This window comes from Lagenorhynchus albirostris, chromosome 12, assembly GCF_949774975.1.
Source record: "Lagenorhynchus albirostris chromosome 12, mLagAlb1.1, whole genome shotgun sequence".
Taxonomy (NCBI): Eukaryota; Metazoa; Chordata; class Mammalia; order Artiodactyla; family Delphinidae; genus Lagenorhynchus; species Lagenorhynchus albirostris.
In genome coordinates this window covers 35,756,021-35,779,593 of record NC_083106.1, presented here as the reverse complement: position 1 = coordinate 35,779,593, position 23,573 = coordinate 35,756,021, and the positions used below count along the sequence as shown (strand labels likewise).

General features: G+C 38.8%; 1 long non-coding RNA gene across 1 annotated transcript in view; it reads right to left on the bottom strand.

Moving 5' to 3' along the window:
• Nucleotides 1–23,573, bottom strand: part of LOC132530364 (uncharacterized) — a 29,745-nt gene that overhangs the window by 5,708 nt on the left and 464 nt on the right. The window contains exons 2-3 of the long non-coding RNA XR_009543778.1: nt 17,605–17,672; nt 17,067–17,234 (exon numbers count right to left, since the gene is read on the bottom strand). This is a non-coding gene — a long non-coding RNA (uncharacterized LOC132530364). The remainder of the gene's footprint in view (nt 1–17,066; nt 17,235–17,604; nt 17,673–23,573) is intronic.

The following is a 23,573-nucleotide window of genomic DNA, read 5'->3' as shown; positions in this document are numbered from 1 at the left end:
ACTGACAAAGTTACAAATGTGGAAAGAAGGAAGGTCTAAACGATTCCTGTGGCTTTTCCCAGCTCTGTCTACTCAGAAGACCTAGAAGCAGTGACACCTATTCTCCATTCCCAAAACAAAACGGGGCACGGAAAGGACAACTTGAGTCTAGAAAATCTTTCTGTGGCAGAAGATAAGGATGTGCTTCAAAGAATGGTGGAGGCATACCAAAAGGACAAAGAAGCCAGATCGAAGAACTTCCCACTAGTCAAAATCTGGAAATTTGAGCATCGAAATAATAATAACAGTAAGTTATTATAACCCATTGAATGAAATAAGAATCCATGAGTCCATAGTCCTATTCATACATACATACATATGAAGAGAAAGTTCTTCCTTACAGTACAAAACCAACTAATGAATATAGAAGAAATGATGGACTTGGAAAGTCACCATTAACAACCATCACTGAAGTAATTGATTCAGGCAAGAATCATTAATGGGTACTAAACTAGTATGTATGAATTTGATGAGTAACAGAGTATTTACATAGCCTTAAAGTTTCTCCCATAAGATATTTATTAACTACAATGAAAAAAGCAGTAACTTTTCAGTGGAGAAATCTGGCAGACACCTCCTTAACCAAATGATTAAACGTTATCAGTAATGGTGCATGTCACTATCACATGCCTCCTGGTATGATACCCTAAGAAAGACACAGCATCACTCCTGTGGAATTCCTGCTGAAAATGCCTACCCCGAATCTAATCCTGAGGAAACATCAGACAAATTCAAATTGAGGAACGTGAGGAACAAAATATAATTGGCCACACACTTTAAAATGTCAGTGTCATAAAACACGAAGCAAGACTGAAGAATTGTTCTAGGTTAAAGGAGATTAAACTGAATGCAACGTGAGATTCAGCAGGGGGGTTGGTTTGTTTGTTTTGCTGCTGTTGTGTTTTTGTGTAGTTGTTTTCTATAATGGTAATTAAATGGACAATTTGAAAAATGTGACTGTATATTAAATAATAGTTATGTATCAATGTTAACTTCCTGATTTTGATGATTACACTTAATTATGTAAAAGAATGTCCTTGATTTCAGGATATACACTTGAAATAATTAGGGGTAAGTGGCATCATGTCTGCAAGTTTCAGTTTTTATCTTTTTGAGACTCTAGGTAAAAGGTATAAGAGAATCCTTTGAAATTGTCTTGCAGCTTTTCTGTAAGTTTGATATTATGTCAAAATAAAAACACATAAGAAAAAAAAACTATTATCCTCTTGTGGTCAATCCCTCCATTAGTTACTGTGCATTTATCACACTCTCTACTTCATTTTGTGTTTCATTCTATGGGGTCCTCCACCCACACATCGTGGTAACAAAATTGAAAGTTTGGGTGGAGTGGGCAGCCTTTTGATTCTCCTGTCAGATGTAAAAAGCAGACATATTCCCATTTTTGTTTAACATGTACCAAATCCATCCTTCACACACAGTAGTAGTTTTTATAGGTACATATGCTGCTCTCATTATGTCATCTATGAAAGGTGGCTGCAAGAATATGATGTGAGACATTTGGGCCAATTCCAATCCTTTTCTATAAATCTATTCTAAAGCAGGAACTCTTAGACACCTATATAGTCAGTCTAAAGACGACTAAGGGAGACTAAAATAGGAACATTTGTACTTTTTTAAAAGTATCTATATACTTGAAGAAAAGCTTGTCTGCACTATATTTAAGTCGTTGTGCAAAATGTGTATGACTCATTCATTCATTCACTCAGAAGGCCTTGATGGAAAAACTAGTACTCGTCAAGTTTTGTGGATAAGTTCTACAGATTTTAAAGCTAAAGGAAATGTTCCTCTTCTGGAACAATATTTTCAGGAAGGAACAATGTGGTAAGTGCTGTAATTGAATTATATACTAAGTATTATGGAAACACAAAGGAGAGCACGATTAACCTCACAACAGTTGATACCAAATCACAGAACAAGAGTCAAAAAAGCAATAAAAGACACCTAAGCTACCTGCCTTTTCCAGGCCAACATCCTACATCTTGTCTGTGGTATTCCTGACCCCTGAACATCGAAGGGGGTGAGGTATCATCCCTACACCTTGGAAATGACTCAGAGGCAGAGGCAGGGAAGAGGTGAGGCACTGAGGTAGAGAGAGTTGACCAGAGCAGAACATCTCTTAGCCTTCTACTTCCACCCATGCAGAGTGCCTCCACTTCATAGCTTTAAGGTATACACTTGCCACAAAATAATATTTCACTTGATAAAAGGATATTGGTGCTAAAAAATTGAACTGAACATGAATTTTAGCACATGATTTCTCATATTGATAGGAGTGTGTGTGTGTGTATTTCCAGCTAGAAGGTAATTCTCTCAATACCTGGCATCTAGGTACACAAAAAAGTTGTTCACAGAGGTTGTGCTAACAATAGTTGGTTTATGTAAAAGGATAAATACTGCTGCATTGTTCATAAGAGTGAAACACTGATAACTACAACTTAAACATCCAGGAAGTGGTCAGATAAATGCTACACTGAGCCATACTTTGAAGGGACTTTTTTACGGAGGTTGATTAATATGTGCTCATCAAGAAGATTGTTCCAAATATGTTGTCAAGTGTACATACATTTTTATTAGCATTACAATGCTAGTGAAGTATGAATCTCGATTTACAAATTCAAATATGCAAGAAAGGTAACATTTTTTTTTTTTTTTTTTTTTTTTGGCGGTACGCGGGCCTCTCACTGTTGTGGCTTCTCCCGTTGCGGAGCACAGGCTCCGTACCAGCAGGCTCAGTGGCCATGGCTCATGGGCCCAGCCGCTCCACGGCATGGGGGATCTTCCCGGACCGGGACACGAACCCGTGTGGATTCTCAATCACTGCGCCACCAGGGAAGCCCGAAAGGTAACTTTTTTAAAATGATGAACTTATTTTCTGTTTTAACCTTATTTTTATGTGGTAATAGAAATTAATTCCTGATATTGCAGTTGTGTTCCAGGAAGGCTTATTTAGGGTCAACATATGGGTGAAGAGACATCTTGTCCTTGATTTTGTCCTCTATCAAGGATCCTAGGATCCATTCTCACCCTGTCCGGTCACCCATCTTAGGATCACTCCAGTCATTCCTACATCCTCCCCTTCCTGAGTCTGACTCTCCCGGCTACTTCCATGCCCTTCCCTAGAGTCATTCCATTCATGCTACACTGTAGGAAATTCTGAGAGACTGTCTAAAGTCCAATGGGTCTAGACACACCACAGTGGCATTTCGTGGGGCCTTGACACCACCCCTGCCTGAGGGTCTACCAGGACGGCAGGCACAACCTCTCTACCTTCAGATTCACTAAACCTGCTTGCATCCTATCTCTCCACTACCAAGTTCACTTGAGTTGGGGAGTCAGGGCAGAGGACCTTCTTTCCCAGGAACCCATAAAAAAGGATGCCGCATACGGTTGTATGGTTTAAACACTGCACAAAGGTACTTGCTTAAGTATGAATAGGGATGAAATCTAGAAAGTCAAGACCCTTGGCATGACGCCAAGGCCGCTGGAAGAAAGAAGGGCTTTTGTCTTTCTATGAAAGTGTTGTCAGCCACCTAAGCCACCGCCCTTGGGAAGGATCTGCTCAACAAGGCACTTTACTGTAATTCATTCACCAAAATGTGGCCTTTTTCTAATTTTCAGAATGAAGCTGCATAAGCAGCTAGAGGTCCTTTCTTCCTCTCTAAATCTCTCTCTTCTCCCAAGAATTGATAGCTTTTTTATCTAGTCTCAAAAGCTCTAAGGCTTCTTCTGATTTACCATATGTTCTTCCAAATCTCTTTTTATTCCCTAAGTCTTTTTCTATTCCCACAAGGGCTCAAAATGTTGCAACCCAAAAGTTGTTGACTTCCTTTTTTAAACGCATTCAGTTGGGTCATCTTTTCCCTGAGGCAGTGAATGCAGAATGTGCTAGTTTATGGAATGGGTGAAAGGCCAGGACCACCAGGAAATACAGGGGGAAAAAACCCCTCAGTTAATATTTCAAAATGTCATCCTACCACTGTGTGGGTATAGACCACTTCTGGAAGGCTACACTTGTCTAAACTGTTCGCAGTAATTCTCCTCAGGAGTGAAATTTGGGGATGAGATCTCTATTCTTTGCTATATAAATTTCTGCATTTGAATTGTTTTTATAAGGAGCTTGTGTGACTTTTGCAAATTTTCTTGAAAGACAAACAGTTTTAAAACTGGAAAAAAAATGTTCCAATGTACTTTTAGTGATGGTATCCAGAATGATACGTTGTTTGTTCTCCCTTCTCCTGAGTGCTTTGTGCTACACCTGCCTCTCTATGGTCGAGTTAAACTATTTTTAAATTCTTGATCACTGTATAAATGATGACATTAATGTGAGTTATGGAAATGGCAGTATTAACTGATGGAAACATGATGGAAACTGATGGAAATGTGGATTAAAATATACATAATTGGCATAATTTAATATGATTTACCTTCCAGGTGGGGCCACAAAGGGTCCCATAACTGGAATTCCAATTTCTCACTTCCTTTTGCAGATGAGGAAGGGCCAAAACTTAACAGATAACAAGAGTAAATCCTAAAGCGTGGCCCAAAGGAACAGAGCTGAGAGAGCTGGGACAAAGCTCCTGTCCATATTCCAGGCCAGTGTCTGTTCTGTCACAAAACACGCTTTCTCAGTTTGGGCTACTTCTCTTCTATAGCGAATATAGAGAGAATGGTGAGCAGAAGTGGATTTAAGTGAATGAAGTTTAAACTTCAAGTGCCTAATTTGCATGGGCCCTTTCTAAGGTCCTGAGAGGGCCATAGCATTGTGTTCACATGCGCACCTGATTTTGTAAAATGTGCAAAGTAAACTATTTTTTAACAGCAATTGGTTCAGGCCACTGTCTCTTTCCACTCCAGCATTTCCTCCTACTAGGTGACATTGGGTGGCCATGTGACTTTGGAGGACATGATTAAGGGGTGGTTGATTCAGCTGGGGATACATATAGTTTCAGTACATTGTCATCTATGTATATGGTTCACAGATACTCCCATGAAAGTCGTCACCAGCTATCCCCATGCAAGTATAGAGTATAGATTCTAAGAATCTCCTTACAGCCCACTGTGTCAACTCTCCTGGCCTCCTGACACAAAGGTGAGGGCCAGACAGTGATTCCTTCATAGCTCAGCTCTGACGGCATGTGATGGTGGAGAGATGATGTTGAAATGTATGGAACCAGAAGCTAATCCATAGAAAATTCTTTCAAATACCAAGTGTGTAAAATTTTAACAGAGGATTTGGTTCTCATCAAGATCTTATCAAAACAGATGTTTTCTCTTGTCAGGAATATATTTTAAAAAGCAGTGCATACAATGATAAAAGGTCCATATTTCTCACAGTTTATGCTAATTGTGTGAGACAGAATTTATCAGAATTTCTTGATTTGAAGGGAACAAACCTTTAACTATATTAAAAATAGAAAGCAGGTCTATCACAGTTCAACAATATGATAAAAGGTTTTCCCAATTTGAAAACAGTTGTAAAAATTTATGACATTACTAACAACGATGGTGCTAAAATTTTTAAACTAATAATTTTTTAAAATATTCAGGGGCTTCCCTGGTGGCGCAGTGGTTGAGAGTCCACCTGCCGATGCAGGGGACGTGGGTTCGTGCCCTGGTCCAGGAAGATCCCACATGCCGCGGAGCGGCTGGGCCCGTGAGCCATGGCCGCTGGGCCTGCGCGTCTGGAGCCTGTGCTCCGCAACAGGAGAGGCCACAACAATGAGAGGCCCGCGTACCGCAAAAAAAAAAAAAAAAAAAATTCAATCAAGACTAAAATATCTTTCTTGTCTCTCTACAGAACATAAAATTGATATTTAGTAAAGAAGCAAAGAGTATACAGCCAAAACAGTATTTTTTAAAAAGTAGTATAGAGGTGTGGCATACAGGTAATTTAAAAATTGCTCTTTTCAGATTTTTTTTGTACTTGTGACTTTATGAACTTTCATATATTGTAATTTGTGTGTGTTTTTTGTATCTAATTCTGTATTCTTTTTTTGAAAAAGGCCCCTCAAATTATTATGTGCTTCAGGAAGCCACGGAATCCAGATTCACCCTGACAGGGAACATAGTTTTCTTTTGATGCTTGCCTCTAGCAGTTTTGTTAATCCCTGCCTTTTCCTGATTTCCCATCCCACTTCCCCCTACTTCTTTTTTCTTTTCTTTTTTACTTATTTTTGGCTGCGTTGGGTCTTTGTTGCTGCGCACGGGCTTTCTCTAGTTGCGGTGAGTGGGGGCTACTTTTCGTTGGGGTGCGTGAGCTTCTCATTGCGGACGCTTCTCTTGTTGCAGAGCAAGGGCTCTAGGCTCCTGGGCTTCAGTAGTTGCGGCGCGTGGGCTTCAGTAGTTGCGGCGCGCAGGCTCAGTAGTTGTGACATGGGCTTAGTTGCTCCGCGGCATGTGGAATCTTCCTGGACCAGGGACTGAACCCGTGTTCCCTGCGTTGGCAAGCGGATTCCCAACCACTGTGCCACCACGCCCTACTTCTTCGATCCCTCATCCTTGAAGGTAACACACACAGAAGGCTTTCCAAGATACCTAGCCAAAATTAATGGTTCTTGTTTACAGTTTTCACAGCAGCCAATATTTGCCTCTGACATCATACTTATCAGAATCTTCCCTGGATTAATTTATACATCACATATATATTGAGAACCAGTTATATGCTGGGTTCTGTGCTGAGTCTCAGTACTTCCTTTGGTCCCAGCCTTGCCCAGGATCCTGAATTTTAGAAGGCCCTCCAGCCACGCCCCTCCAAATGGGCTGGAGGTCTGTGGGCCCGGTGGGGCATGCTCATCCAGAGCCCTGGTCTCCTTTCCTAAATCACATACCTGGGACTCCAGAATTACTTGCTTAAATCCACACTGAATCTGCTTCTGCACGGGCCTCTTACCCTGGTCCTTCCTCCAGAGAGCTGATTTGCCATTGGTATGCTCACTCCTAGGGCCAAAAAGAAGCTGTTATTGCAGTAGGGAAGAAGGTACAGAGCTTGGATATAAAGGGGGAGATCCTATGCTGTAATGGGAAAAGAAAGGAACAAGCTAGTAGTTTCATTTCTATCATGCCCCAGACCCTACAAATGTCAGTTATGGGCCTGCTAAGACTGTAGTTGGAATGTCTATGTCTTGTTTTTCATCCCAGAGGTTCCTAAACTTCCTCTGCCTCTATAATCTTTTAGTATCTTTGTAATCTTTTCATGGCATAACTAGGGCAAAAGAAATGCCTAACAGTTCCACTTATTAAATCCAAGCTACTTAATAGTAGTAATTCACATGATATCTTACAGATGTCACATTGTTTCCCTCAAAAATGTAAAGTATCCTACAGCTACCCTATGAATTTTCCAGAGACCTGGAATACCTCAATGCACAGTTTTAGAATTGTGGTTCTATCCACTAGAGTATGAGCTTCTTTGGAAAAGATATTGAGTCTCATTCATCATGACAAATTATATTTTCCAAAAATGACCACATTCGAGTCCTACAGGCTTTTCTAGAAACTTACCACTCTTTCAAAGAGATACGAAGTCTAATTCCCTTCCCCTTGAATTTGAAGGGACTATTGACACACCTGTAATCAATGAAATGTGGCAGCAATGGCACTGCATGACTTTCAAGGCCAGGTCATAAAAGGTGTTACAGTGTCTACCTTGTTACCTTAACCTCTTGCTCTGAGCTGTCATGTAAGCAATCCAACTGCCTCGATGCCTCCATGCTGTAAGGAAGCCCAAATTATCCCACTCAGAGAGACCACAATGACAGGCCCTGAAGCTGCTTGAAGGAAAATAGAGTCCTCAGCTCCTCTAGCTCCCTCGTCTTCTAACTCCAACCACTACCTGACTGCAACCATATGAGGCACCCAATGCTGTAACCACCCATCTAAGCCCTTCCTGAATTCCTGTACACAGAATCTATGATCATAATAAAGTGACTGCTGTTATTTTAAGCCATCAGTTTTGGAGTGATTTTTTTAGACAACAATGGTAACTGGAAACATTTTTTTTCTTATTGCCTTGACAGTTAGCATAGTATATTGAATATTTTGAAAGGTTAATAAATGTTCATCAAATTGAATGGAAAAATGGAAAATCTCAAAGTAGCAGTGATTAATCTAAAGTTACACATGTACATGTTGAAAATATGGAAACTTAGGTTATATGTATTCTGATTTCGTAGCAAACCTAGGATACTAGGGTTTGATCTTCTTAGAGTTTTAATAAATCCCTTAAATGAGTCAATTACCTTGCCTTTTCATGGTAAGGTACATGTCCTCACAACAAAGGGCAGGAAAATAATTCTAAATACTCACTAGCAAGCTCACCATATCATGAGGTCACCGTAGGGGTCGTGTACACTGAATTATCAATTCCAGTTAATTGAGGATTTTAATTAGTCAATTCAGATTAAGCAAGGTACTACTATAATTGGGGGATTCCAAAGGCAGCCATCTGTTCCCTTTGTGAGTATTAATATTATGTCCTATAGCGTCTATCAAGGAAAAGAATTTGTCAAGTAGAAATTCTCTTAACATTAGCAAAAGGTGAATGCTTAGGAAATAAAAGGGACGAGCTGGGGAGAAAACAGACTAAAGACAGGAAAAAAGAAAAAGCCTAGGAAGAAAGGAAAGACTCCAATTATTTGCTATGTTAAAAGAATCAAACTGAATTTAACTTAGACATCTGTTTACGCCTGTTTTTTCTTTCCATTGGAGTGGAGGGAGGTAATTAAAATGCCTTGTAGCTGCTTGCCTTGTATGCATTTCTAAGCATAATTCAAACTCTTATGAATCTGCCCTCTCAAAGAAATAGCTGATTATAGAAACAGAACAAAACCTCTTTGATCCCTCTTGTGATACAACTAGGTCATGAGAAGTAGAATTCCAGATATATTTTGTTTTAAATGATTCTTCATGAAAAATCTGACTTGGGGAGGTTTTTGAAATGAACAATGATGGAAACCAAGGCAGAATATAAAGCAAAAGACTTGTTGACATTAAAAAACACCAACTCTGCAAAGGTTACCTAAATGGACTTATTGTTGACATGACTTTTTTTTTTTTTCCAACCTCCTTCATAATAGGGGTTTTTTTCTAAATGAACAATGCCTAAAAGGTGCAATGATAAATTTCAGGTGCGTGTAACAGTAGACGAATTGTGCCATGCAAAACCCCATAACATCTTGGGTACTGGTGGAAGAAAACAAAGGAAAATATTTATGAGTTTCTCATAAACTTCAACCTGTTTTTCTAGTGGTTTTTTAATCTAAAATACATAAATGTATCTTTGTCTTCTAGGCAGAGGAAAATTATTGTGCTTTTGGAATTAATTGTGCTTCTCTCTAAAAGCAAAAAGTTAACATATTTTGCGGAGAACCTAGTATTTTTTAACGCTTACTTGTAAAATAATATAATTAAGATAAGGCTGTATATCATTTAAGGTGGTTGTTTTTTGTTTCTTGTTTCCCCTTACAAAGAACAGACAACCTCTTACAAACTAGTTTAAAAACCAAAAGAGACTCACATAACAGTAAAGTTCAGAGTTAGGACTGGCCTCAGGTGTAGCTCAATCAAGAACATGGCTCTGTTTTCCTACAATTTTCCTGGTTTTGCCCTCCTTCATAACGTCATCTTCAGGCTTCCCTCATGATTCCAAAACAAGTCTCCCAGGAAGGTGGGTTTCATGTGCTCTTACTCACATCTCCCAACCTGCTTGAGATTGAATTTTCAGTGCAATCAACTGATTGGTCTACACCAATGCAGGTCCCACTCCTGAACTGAAGGCAGTTCAATCCCGCACAACTAACAGCTGCTACACAAGAGGAGGGGTGGCTCTTCGAGGAAAATCTGAGTACTGCAAGGAAGGAGGGAAAAGGTGTATAGGATACCAGAAGATAACTGATGTTCACTACAGGTAGTTCATGCAAACGGTCACAGCAGCGCTTATGTTTTTGGGCAAGTATAACTATGGGAAAGTATAAGATTTTCATTAGAAAAAATAATCCTTCTGTTCTAAATTATGTTTTTAACAAATGCAGAAATAATGAGTTTATCAGAAAAAATCAAAGAGTCAAATTAGCAAGAATTTCAACTATGGAAAATGGTTTATGTAATTCTGATTCATCTAGCAACTATTAACTGAGTACTTACATATACCAGGTTCTGTGCTAGGTTGATATTTTTATTAGTCTATTAAGTATCATTATGATATAAATAAATAGGTAATATAATTTCTGGTAGCCTAAGATGCATTATTAAATTTTAAATAAATAACATATATGATTTCTCTTAGGCTTTTAGAAATAGGCCCCCACCCCCGCCAAAAAAATATATTCATGAGGACCATTGTGTATCATGAGTGATACGAGGGCCCCAGATTAGGAGCAATGACCAAAATAAAACAGAACAAAAAGTGTAGACACTAATATATATGCATAACTCATAAAAATCCTATACACTGTTCGTATTAACTTTAAAGCTCAATCCTCCACTAAATCATTCTCTAGCACGAAGATACACTCTGATGAGGGGCTTCCAAATTTCTTATTTACCATTTACCTCCCTACAGGAGTCAGACCGAGCCATCTGAGCTCAATCTGGGGTGGTTTCTTCATCCTATGACACGGAGCCTCTCAACCCCAGACCTCCGGGTGCCACTGGGTATGCAGTACAAGAATTAACCTTAAGAATTAATATCATTAGTGTTCAGGTAGCTCATAGCACTCACAAATTTCTCTCTAACAAAGAATAGTCTGAATTTTATATATTAGTCAAAAAGCTAGCAGAAGCGTACCCAGGATGAGCCAAGCATGCAGCTGACTTCGTATCAGCAATGAATGCATGCTGAGCACTCACTTTCCACTCTCCAAATTTCTGTCCTGCACCCACACAGCCAACCTGTGTTCAGACGATCATTTTTACTAAACACTTCACCTCCCACAAAGCAATAGTGTGGATGATTTATATAATGAATGTTTGTAAGGGACTGCTAGAGCCTGGTCTGAAAGACGCCTTTGAAGAGGAAAAGATTGTTGATGCTATGATGTCCTGGATTTCTTATCCTTATCAAGACTGCTTCTATGAGGAAAAGCTACAGAAATGATAGATGGGACCATTTTTATTCAGCACAGTTACAGGTGGCAAAACACTGCTGTAGGACTCAGGCAAGAATATGTCCCTAGGTGACATCAACTGTATAAACATGTATCCTGTCAATCACTAAGAATGTAGGTACGATAATTTATAGACCAGGGGTAATGTTAATTCCATCCTGCTTACAGTGTGCTCTGTACTGGAAAAGTTCAAGGTGCTTTGCAAGCACCATAATTTAGTGAAGCATGAAATGAAAGCTACACATAGGAAAGGTGAGGTATTTTGAAAAATTAAGACATTATCTTTATTCAGCTATTAACCAAGAAGGATTGACATTCAGTACTACAAATGCTTTCCCCCATACAGACTACTTTTGTTGTTATTTAGGGAAGGAAGGTAAAGGATATTGATCTTCACTGAGGGTATACAATGGACTACATAGTGCTAGGAGGTTTCACATTATTTATCTTGTTTGAACTTTAAAACATCTCAGTGAGGTATATTTTACAGTTGAGGAAACTAAGGCTTAGAGGAAACATTAATCTGGCTGAGATAACATAGGCTACCATGTGACAGAGCCAGGAACTTAAGCCAATTTTGCATGATTCCAAAGCCATTGCTCTTTCCATTACACGTACAGCAGTGGACTAATAAACACCATCAATCTAATAGTTTCTTTCTTTTAGGAGCTTGTCCTTACCTTTGCAAAGAACCGAAGAAACATATATTTTTCAAATAAATTATTCTTGAAATACCCGTGAAGCCGTCTCATACCATGCAAGCCCTCACTTCTCTTTTCCATCCCTGAATTATGGACCAGAATATACAGTTTAGTATTTGATTACTTACAGGAAGCCTCTATTTTAAAATAGTACCTGATTTATACCTACCCACTGCCAATCAGACACATAAACCACCTCCAACACTTCTACCATCACTGGGGTCAATAAAGTCATGACTATGGTAGGAATTCCAAAAGGAAAGAAAATTATTGAGTTCATCAGTGAAAACACAGAAAGTATCTGACAAAACAGGAATGCCTTAAGATACTGTGCATGGGCAGGCAGACTCAAGAAGCTCTCAGCTCAGAAGTAAGTTACCCTCCTGTAGACTGAAATTTTAAAAGATACTTTGTTATGCTATTGGAATTTTTAAAAAATAGCAAATCATTTAAATTCATTTAAAGGATAAAATACCCCTTTCCTAAAATACACATTCCACCAAGGGGCATCTAACTTTCACAATTTAGGGATAATTCAGATGGTTTTCCCAATACTTCTGTGAGATCAATTGCACCGAGGAGCTGTCCATTTTTATTAGGAGACTGAAGATGGAAGTAGTTAATTTTGAAGCATGGGGCAGCTTGAGGGAAGTTCAAGGATCAAGGTACAGTGCTAGGCTTGGGCCAGTATGAAGGCATTCAGTACTAGTAACCTGGAGAGATAGGATTAATAGAATAAAAGGTACATAGAAAGGGATATGAGAGGATGTTAAGAAGACATTAGAGGATTTGGGAGAGGTATTTGACATAATTATTCTAAAGTTCTTCCAGAAGTATAAATACAAAGGACATGACTAACAGGTGAATGGATATACAAAGTGTGGTATTACCTACAATGGAATATTATTCAGCCATAAAAAGGAATTAGGTTCTGATACATGCTACAATATGGATGAATCTTAAAAATATACTAAGTGGGGCTTCCCTGGTGGCGCAGTGGTTGAGAGTCCGCCTGCCGATGCAGGGGACACGGGTTCGTGCCCTGGTCTGGGAAGATCCCACATGCCGCGGAGCGGCTGGGCCCGTGAGCCATGGCCGCTGGGCCTGCGTTTCCGGAGCCTGTGCTCCGCAACGGGAGAGGCCGCAACAGTGAGAGGCCCGTGTACCACATAAGAAAAAAAAAAAAAAAAAAAAAAAAATATATATATATATATATATATATATATATACTAAGTGAAAAAAGCCAGGCATAAAAGGACAAATGTTGTATGATTCCACTTATATAAAATATCTAGAATAGGCAAATTTACTGAGAGAGAAAGTAGATTAGAGGTTACCAGGGGCTGGGGGAGGAGGTTTATAGGAAGTTATTGCTTAATGGGCACAAAGTTTCTGTTCGAGGTGATAAAAAGTTTTAGAAAAAGAGTGGCGATGGTTGCACAATACTGTGTATATAATTAATGCCACTGAATTGTACACTTAAAAATTGTTCAAATGGAAGATTTCATGTTATACATGTTATGCCACAATAAAAGAAACAGTAAAAAAAAAAAAAAAGAAGGGACAAGTCAAGAAAAAAATTAAAGAACAAAGCAAGAGGAATGAAATTAGTCCTTGCCTTGCTACTTATTAAAATGCATTATTTTAAAATTATGATCATTAAAACAGTGAGATCCTGGCACAGAAACAAAGAAACAAATAAATGGTATCAAGTAGAAAGTCTATAAACCGACCTGATTATACACATGTATTTGGTATGGAATAAAGGAGGAATTTAAGTCAGTGAGAGGAAAGTAATGTATGAGCATCAACTAATGAGCCACTTGAAGAGGAATGCCTCCTGAGGGCAGGAATTCTGCCTGCCTTACACAGCAATTATTCCCCAAGCAAAGTCATACCTGGTACATTGTAGGCATGCAGTTAAGGTTTGTTGAATGAATTAAAATTCATCCCTATATAATAAAATATACCAAAATAAATTCTAGATTGAATAAAATTTTTTTAACTGGGAAAAAACATCAAATACTGATAAACATGAACAAGTAAAAACCTCTGTACATATACATCAAAAGGTACATAAATAAGATTTAAAAGAAAATGAGAAGCTGAAATAATTATATATGTATATTTGTAATATATGAGACCAACATTGTGCCTTTATTTATAATTAGCACTTTTAACTCAATAATAAAAGGACAACTACCTCAAGAGAATAATAAAGTGTACCAACAGTCATGAAAAACTACAAATAACCAAAAAGACTATGAAAAACATCTTATATCATTAATAATCAAAAAAACTAAAATTAAAATGATAGATACTATTTCACCCATCAGGTTGGCAACTATCAATGTATCAACTAGCGATGATACAAGAAATGAGTTTTCTCACACATTGCTGGAAGGGATATAAATTGGTCGAACTGTTATGAAAGATAATTTGGCAGGAAATACCAAAAGTGGTCACCTGATTCTATTTCTAATAATTTAGATTAAAAATAATTTAAGACACATATACATTTTTAACCTACAAGGTTGTTTATTTCAGCATTGTTCATAATAGAAAAAAGATTATAAACATTTCAATGTCCAACGATAAGGAATCATTAAGTGAATTTATGGCACATCCATACCAAAGAATACTACACTATCAGGAAAAAAAATGTTATAGACTATTTAACGAAATGAGGGAAATGTTCATTTTATATATATTTAGGTTTAAAATCAGGTTATTAAATATTATTAGGCAAAATGATCCCATGTTTTGTGGAAAGGAAAAAATACAAAAACTGAAAGAATAATGATCAAAGTACTAATGGTGATTATCTGTGATTGTCAGGTTAAATGGCAATTTAAATGTTATTATTACTAACATGATCTACTAATTGTTCTTCAATGAACATGTATTGCTACTATAATATAAAAGCAATAAAAGATGGCTTTAATTTTCATAAAGAAATAAAATAACAAGGAAGTTTGTCCTCTGTTCTCAGGACCCATGATTAATCAGCTATAATATCTGTCTCTTTCCCTGTGTGAAGCACATTTCTAAGAGCACTTGACACTATTTTATTTGATCCTTACCCTTTCATTAGGTATCATTAACCCCATGAATGAGGTCCTGGGTTTAGAAAAAGAAGTGTGTTCAAGGCCATGAAACTAGTAGCAGAGCTAGGAATGCCCCCCTAGTGTCTGATGCTAAAGCTTATGTTCTTAACCACAAACTTTCCTGGCTCTGTTACGGAGTAGTTAGGCTTTTTGAGGGTAGACAAAAAACTAACCACCAGGTATCACAATTTCTATGAGAAGATGTTTTGGCATTCCAAACAACACACTTAGAAATGGTCATTGGGAAACAAATTTTTCTTAAAGTGTGTCACTTCTACCGATTTGCACAGTCTGTGTCTGTGTCACATAAATTCTTCTCAGAGGCAAAGTCCAGTACTGGGTAAGAGCACTAGGTCAGAATTAGATTCCCTGGGTCAAACCTGACCCTAGCTATCCCTTAAGACCCATAAAACCTTCTGCAGTCATTTAACATCCCTGGGTCTGGCTCCTCATCAGTACGATAAAGATAATGAAACATCCAGTTATAAGATAAATAAGAACTAGGGATGTAATGTACAACATGAGAGATATAATTAACAGTACTGTAGATTATACATGAAAGTTGTTGAGAGTAGTTCCTAACAGTTTTCATCACAAGGAAAAAGTTTGTTTCCTGTTTCTTTAATTTTGTATCTATATGAGATAATGGATGTTCACTAAACTTATTGTGGCAAAAATTTCATGATGCATATAAGTTGAATCATTATGCTGTATACTTTAAACTTATACAGTGCTGTATGTCAATTATATCTCTATAAAACTGGAAGAAAAAAATAAATAAATCTAAATTCACATACATGCACGCATACATACAATGATTGTCCTACCTCAAGGGGTTCTGGTGAGGATTAAATAAACTAATCCACATAGCACTTTGATAGCTTAGTGTCTGACACATAGCAAACACTTGATAAATGGCAGTTACTCAAATCATTAATGTATTCTCTGGATAGTAAACTCTCCAAGGGCAAAAATCACTTGTTATATTGCTTTTGAATTTCTTAATGAGCACACTAGATGTTTGTTCAGTGGATTGAAGCTGAATGTGAAGTATTATCTGAAGGGAAGTCTCTGCACTGCAAGCTCTCCGCTCTGATTCAACTTCATCGAGAGCCCTACCTTGCTAACCTTAGTTCACTAATAGGAGCCTTGTTTTATTCTCAACTGCAATGCAGTGACTAAAAGAAAATCACAATTTTAAGGCTGTCTTGCATTTCGTTATTAAACATTATTGCCGTTTACTGATTGCATATCCAATATTTAAATGCAAGTTACTTTCATTTCAACAAGGCCTTTCAGGGAAAGATGTAATTTTACTAGTCTAAAAATTGTTAAATAACACCTGAATTGTAACATCCTTGAATGTTTATTTATGGCACCCTGTAGAAAAGTAACTGTAACCTATTTCTCTCTTTCAGCAAGAAAGTAGCAAGAAGGAATCAGGACTCAGTCTTCCACTGAAAGTTTTCAATCTGGATAAATCTGAGATGGCTAGCAATGTTCATGTCCCATGTGTTACTTTGAAGTCAATGAAGATGAAAACCTCACTTTAGAAAGTTCTCTGAATCCTTGAGAGTATAACTGTGCTGATTTTAATTATGACATGACATATTATAAAACAAATCTATAAATACTGATGTGCAAGTCCTAGCATAATTCTGTGAATACTCCACAAAACAGGTAGTGACCATGTTCTTTCATCTAAATTGGGTCATATTAAAGAAAACCCAAGGAACCCAATTAAAAGCAGCGAGTTTCCCCAGGACTCAGTTAACAGTCTTACCTGACAATGCTCTTCTGGTGGCTAAATGACTTGCACTGAGCAACAAAGATGAAGAATTCCATTTATAAAGACAAATTGTCCTGGAATTTTTCTTCTATTATAATGTTTTCCATTCATATTAGTGACAACTAAAACAAGGAAGAAACTTGACTGGATCAATCTAATGAATTATAGCTCTAAACATGTCACTTCTCTTAAACACCTCCAGTGACTCTCAAATGACTTCAAGACATGCAGGTTGGCATGCAAGCTCCACCATGACTTGGCTACAGCTTAATTCATTTCCCAAGACAACTCTTTCCCTTCCACCCACCTTTCCTCCATATCCTTCACTCCAGCAGAGGATCATCCATCTTCCCCTAAGAACCGCCTGCACTCTTCAGGTGTCTTTGCAAATGCTGGTCCTTCTCCAGGAGAGTGTATTTGTGAGTGTGGTTATTCTGGACATCCTTCAGGGCTCTGCTCACTTTTTCCCTTAATCCTATGATTGCACCAAAGGAGAGGTAAGGGGTTAGAAAACTCCCCTTCTCATAATGCTTAAGAGCAATACAAAGACAATAAACATAATATCTAAATAAGAATAGTGTGATTGTCGTATAAACAGAAATTGAAGACTTTGGGCCACTCCCACCCTTCCAACAGGGTTGCCACCTCTAATCTTATACAAAAATTTTGGCGCTGCCTCTGATTCGATCTCCCTTTAAAAATGAATCTTCTTTCTCTTTGTGCCCATAGCATGCAGTTTTACTTTGGCCTTGACTACATCCCATCTCGGTAACAGTTGTTTGCGTTTAGACTGCCGTGTTATTTCCCCTGCTATTTCCTGAGAGCAGGAATTGAGGCTTACTCACCAGGTATCACTCACACTGCTTAACTGAGAGAGAGCATTACTCAAAGTAGGTGTTCAATACTTAGTGGCCTGGAAATGAGAACAGACAAATTGAGAGGCACAGACTGAAAAAATCAAGCCATGATTAATGAGTTAGCCTTATTAATTTCAAGTACACACACTAATAGTTCTGTCAGTGATTTCTGTGTATAATCTCTTTGGCTTTATTTTCAGATCATTTCCTCCCTCAGTTCTGTTTATTTAGTCCCCACTCTGATGTTCCTAATGTATTAGTTCCCAAACTACATTTTTGAATAAGAACAAAGAGTTTCGTTGTTAAAATTAAAGTATGGATATCCTTTTCCCAATTCCCACACACACACAAAAATAAATTTATGGTTAGTATGTTTTCATCTTAAATTTTGTTCAAACCTTTGTTATTTCAACTAGAAGCTATGCACGCAAGTATATAGTTAGTTAATTTAACAATATTTCATGCGTTCATGTACAGAGAACATGATTTTTCAGTTGTTCACCTGAATACCAGAGAGAATCACTCTCCCAACCCTTTAACGTAACATTGCCCCAAGAGGTTCAACTATTAGTCTGCTTTTCTAAGGATCTACATTTTTTAAATTGCATAAGGAAACTAATTTTAAATGTAGATGATAGAATAAAGATAACATATTTCAGTATCTAAAATAATATAAACTGGAATACAGTCAATGTAATTTTTAAAAGTGGAGAAAATACACACAAAAATTTACAATTTGTAAATCTCATGTTACAAATGGTGGTTTAATTACAAAATGCAGCATTTTCCTCTGTGATGTGAGTTACTGGTCAGTGCCAGATATTACGATAGCCTTTTATAAACTAACGATCAAGTCATGTCAATTAAAAAACCTTTAATTATTTTATGCCTTTTATATCTGTCTATATACAGATACTTTTATCTATCCGTTTGTATATAGGGAGACAGATACATATATACCCACATACACCGTTTTATTGGTTTTTTGTTTTATATCCATAACTTGGTCTTCTATTTTCAGACTCTGTTAATGCCTCTGTTGAGACTGTTTTTCTAGCAAAATCGTGATAGCCAGCCTTGGCAAGTGCTGCAGTGCTGTGAGTTTAGATTCATGATTCAATAATGCCCTAGGAGTCTCAGATTAAAAGTGCTATGGAAACGTACTTTCCATGTACCTTTCTTACATATTCAAGGCAGAGTACACAGCTTCTCCATGCTGCAGCCGAGCATGGCTGCTCTCTACTAAGCACCATGACATTTTCTGTTTCCAAACAGACTGCACTGCCCTGATGAATACTGCAGTTCGTCACAGAACTGTTTTCTTTATTCAGTTCCTAGATATGGAATGAGCTATTACTTAAGACCCAAAATCTATCTCTAAAAAATTTTAGTCATATGTTCCCAATACATTATGACATTATTAAATTATTTTGAAGTCTAAAGCCAGAAAGAAAAAAAAAAACAACTTCTGTGCTGTCCCTTCAAACAACAGATGCCAAACTTGCTATTTTTCTGTTTCTTGTAACATACTACTTCAATAGGTTTACAAAGCACGAAGGTCCAAAAATAGCCTTCAATTTTTCTACAATAAATCTAAAATTAGCAACTTCTTATTTCCAGTCTATGAGGGTTTTTTTTTCCCCCATAAAGTCTCTATCAATTTAAAAATAAGCAGATAAGGGCATAAATGTGCACCCATCTAATAAAAGTATCCTAATAAAAGTGTGAAAAAATATATACATGGTCATTTGCATTCTACTGGGAAATTCTTTTAGTCTTAAACTTTTCCATAGCACTTGATATTTCAGAAACCTGTAGTCTCTTTCACTTTCATCAAGTAATACCAACCAACCAGATCCATGAATCTTTGATTTAACTTTTTCTAAAACTGAAAGAAATTTTCCTATGGAGAATCCACATTTTTGTAACTATGTGAGGCACTGGTCCTATTAATGTCAGTTTATTAATCGCGAGAGCATAGAAAATGACTTATTCAGCTATTAGGAGATAAACTATTGTCTTCATTTATACATAATACGAATGTTCATGCAATAATTAATGTAGATACTTGGGGAAGAATTTTAGACAAAGAAAATAATTGTTTTAAACAAAATAAAAATTTTAAATCTGTGAAAAAGGCAATCATGTAGCTCGTTTAGAATTCAGCAGCTGGATAAACTTTTTCTTTTTTGACAAATAATGTGCTTCCTCTTTTCCGATTACAAGAATTAGAAAACTCACTCTGTTTCTTCTGACTTGGCTGCCAGGAAGCTCAGGAGTGACCTAAGGGCCCATTCACAGCAAATGGTTTCCTGCTCATGTTTAAGTATATTCTTTTCAATTTTTTTCATGATTTTTTTTACTTCACGGTTGTTTATTTCCATTTTATTATTCTGATGTATCTAAATTCTGTATATATGGAAAGAAGCAAGGAGTTCATTAATTTTGACAAGAAATTCATTCACAAACCATTTATTGTATATCCATTATGTGTCAGGCACTATTCTATTCTAGAGGATGGGGATGAAGTTAGTTAAAAGATGATTTCCATGAGAGGAGCGAATATTTCTTATTGTATTCCTGAGAGGGGGAAAAAAATCTCTCAATCAAACCAACTTCAAGAAAATGAAAATTTCAAAGAATTTCCTTAATAGAAAAGCCTGCCAACATCAGTTTAACACTCACAAAGAGGAAGTTAATATAGTGAGTTTAGTTATCTTTTGACTGTTGCTTACAGGGGTATGGAAAACTGGTTACTTAATTATACAACCCTCTTCTCCTGTGTCCTGCAACAAAACCAGCCTTCCTCCTTGGGCATGTGCTAGGTACTAATAACATCACTCATGAAATAAAAGCTTTTAAATAAATTGCCCCTTAATAACAGAGATCAATTTAAACATTCTAATCTCCAAGAAAGGGGCCTTTGGGTCTTAGACTTCCTACCTTGAAGCTTCTGATGTAAAAAATAAGTAGCACCTATTGGGGCAAGCCAAGAAAAAACGATGCACTTTTTGTGGGTAACCAGGCAAGGATAATTGTTAACTGGTAAAGCAGTTCCCTTTTATGGATGACTTCAAGGTTGGTGGGCCTAAATTTCCCCTTGCTTTCTGCTTTGTTTTGCTTTACTAGCTTGCAAATGTGTGTCGCACAGTGACCCTAGGTTGGCCTGCCTGCTGCCAGACTGATGTTGAGAAAGGTATTGAAATTTACAAGGATCTTGCCTTTGGCCTCCACTCTCAGGGTGCAGCATTCTCACACACTTTAAAGTGTTGCCAGCTCACAATAGCCTTGTAGTCAGGGAAGCCAGCCCAGCAAGGCTGCCCACAGACGCACGCACGTGCATGTCACCTGCCCCAGCAATTGCAAATAGACTAGCACATCTTGGGGCGACCTGCTTGTCTTCCATTTGCAAGAGAAAGCTGTGTAAATAATTATATTTCAGAAAGGGCAAAATATTGGACTTCTCAATATGAACTATGTGCACTTAGCTTTTTCAGACTAACATAAAGGTCTTTAAATAACAGAGCTGCCTGTATTTCACTGTGAAGCTCAGTTAAAACATTTTTTTAAAGTGGTGTCATGTCTTAGTGACTTTCTAACGAACCCAAACACTGGAGTGGCTGACACTTTTTACAGTAACTGTAAGCAGTACCTCAAAGGATTCAGAGAAGTAACAAGTAACAAAGTGTGACCACTGATCTTGAAAAATCAGAGTGCTCTAATGAGGAAAAAAGCAGACCTAGAATTAAAAAAAAAAATCCTGCTTTCCTTCCAAAAATGCTGCAAGGAGCATTTTAAAATGCAGCAAAGTAATCACTTCATTAATTTATGCAACACAACTCAAATTTTGTGGGACAAGCTATAGCAGGGTCAAAATGGCCAGATGTATAAAATACAGGTGCAAAAACTGTAACTTTATATTAAGACATCTCACTCACGTCAGTAAGTGAGTTAAATCACAGAAGGACAAAACAAGGAGGAAAGGACCAATTTCGGGAAGACAGCTGAGTCTCTCCTCCTCCATTTCGTTTAGATCTTTCTGGGCTTTCTTTCCTAATGGCATTTCGTTTGTAGGGAAGTTCTTCGTATCTTTCAGTCTAATTATCTCATTGTACAAATCTTTGAAAAGGAACGAACTGTGGTTTGCTCTGCGCGCGGACATGTTTTCTTCTGCCCGAGTTCTTCCTAAGCCTTCAACCAACTTTCACTGAAAAGGATGTCGCTGAGGGGCGATGAAGCTTGAAATCCCGCGGTTTTCTCATTCTCTTTTCTTTCTCTCTGCAGACGCCACCCCTACACCTCGCTCTCGCACTCCAGAGAATCCACCACCGTTTTTAATGATGCTGGGGCGTTTTAAAGAGTTTCCTCCGTTTCTCCCTCTGACCCGAGAAGCACTTTCAGTGTTAGACAAGGCGCCTGACCAGGGCATAGGCAAATGGGATATTAGAGGGGAATAAAAGACCTAATTGAAACATCTCGTGCTGCCTAATTGCGATCAAGTATCTTGCAGATAAGTTAGCATGTTATTACTTTGGTCGTGTTCAAAACGCCGAGGTCTTTTGCCTTACGCATTCTTGTTTATTTAACAGACGTATAGAGCGCTTCCAACGTACCAGGCACTGTTCTAAACGTTTTTAAAATATGACCCTCTTTGCTTAAGAAGTATTTTTAAGCGACAGTAAATCCGCGTGTGCATTTCGAACGTCCCTGCCACATTTTTCTTTATAGCATGGTACAGTGGTTAAGTCTTCAGAGACAAGTATGGAAAAACTTTAACCAGCTGCAACTTTTTTTCAAGCAAGTCATTTCCCTCTTCGTAATTCTTCGCAATTATTATAATTAAATACAGTAGGATAGTGAGAAAGAACTCTTAAATTTTTTTTCAGTAATCATCTCAGGTTTTGTCCCCGGCGTTTTGAAGCGCCCGCTAATTTGATCGCGTGGCCAAGGTTAATTGCATCTGTAGACATTCGCTTTCAGAAAAATGCGCACCCTTCGCTAAAAGTCGTGAAGGCTGAGTTCGCCCCAGGCTGGAGGCGGCGTGTCCCCGCGTGGCCTGCGCGGACTGGCCGCGGGCGCATCCGCCGGGGAGGTGGGACGGTCGACCCGCGCAGATCTGGCTCTTCCCTAGCCGGGCTGTGAGGACCGAGAGCCGAGTGACGTCGGGGGAGGTCAGAGCCGAAGGGAGGCGAGCCCGCTCGGCTCCCCGCAGCGCGCTCAGGCAGCCGGCGCTGCAGCGAAGCAAAGGCCCGGAGACCCGCGCGGAGGGGAGGCCCACAGTCGAGCTGGGGGGTCACCGCCCCCCGCGGCCTCGAGCTGACCGGGTGCATCCCCACCAGGCCCCGCCCGGCTCCCGACGACTGTGTGTTTTGCCCGGTGTTAAGTTTCAGAAGTCAGGATGGAACGTTTCGGGTTTCTGTTCACACGGTTATTGCAGGCGCCGCGGTGGGGACCGCACAAAAGAGACGAGGGCGTGTGGGGAAGGGGTTTTGTGGTTTAACGAGGGCTTAACCCGCGGACTGCAGGTCCTTCCCGCTCTCCCCCTGCCCTGCCCCGGCCCGGGCCCGGTCTTTTCAAGTCTCATCCCTTCCTCTTCTCCTCCCCGCCCCGCGCCGGTCTTGTGTGAGGAGAGAATGGAGTGTCAGAGGGGGACGACCTAAGCAGATCCCCAGAAAAGTAAGACTCCGTCGTGGCGTAGGGCTGTGGCGACTGATTGACGCCTCTGTCTCAGAGGCTTTTCTGCCCTAAACACCGAGCTGTCCCGGCGCAACGAGTGGAGTCTCGAGCTCAACCCCGACCAACCCGGCGCCCGCCTCCCGGTACCGCGGCGCCCCGGCGGGCCCACCGCCTCCCGCTGCCCTCGCATAGACACAACTGCGTAGCGGGTTCAAACAACTACCTCAGAGCAGATGGAAAGAGCAGCTTGAAAACATGTTTTACAAGCACATCTAGAGTTT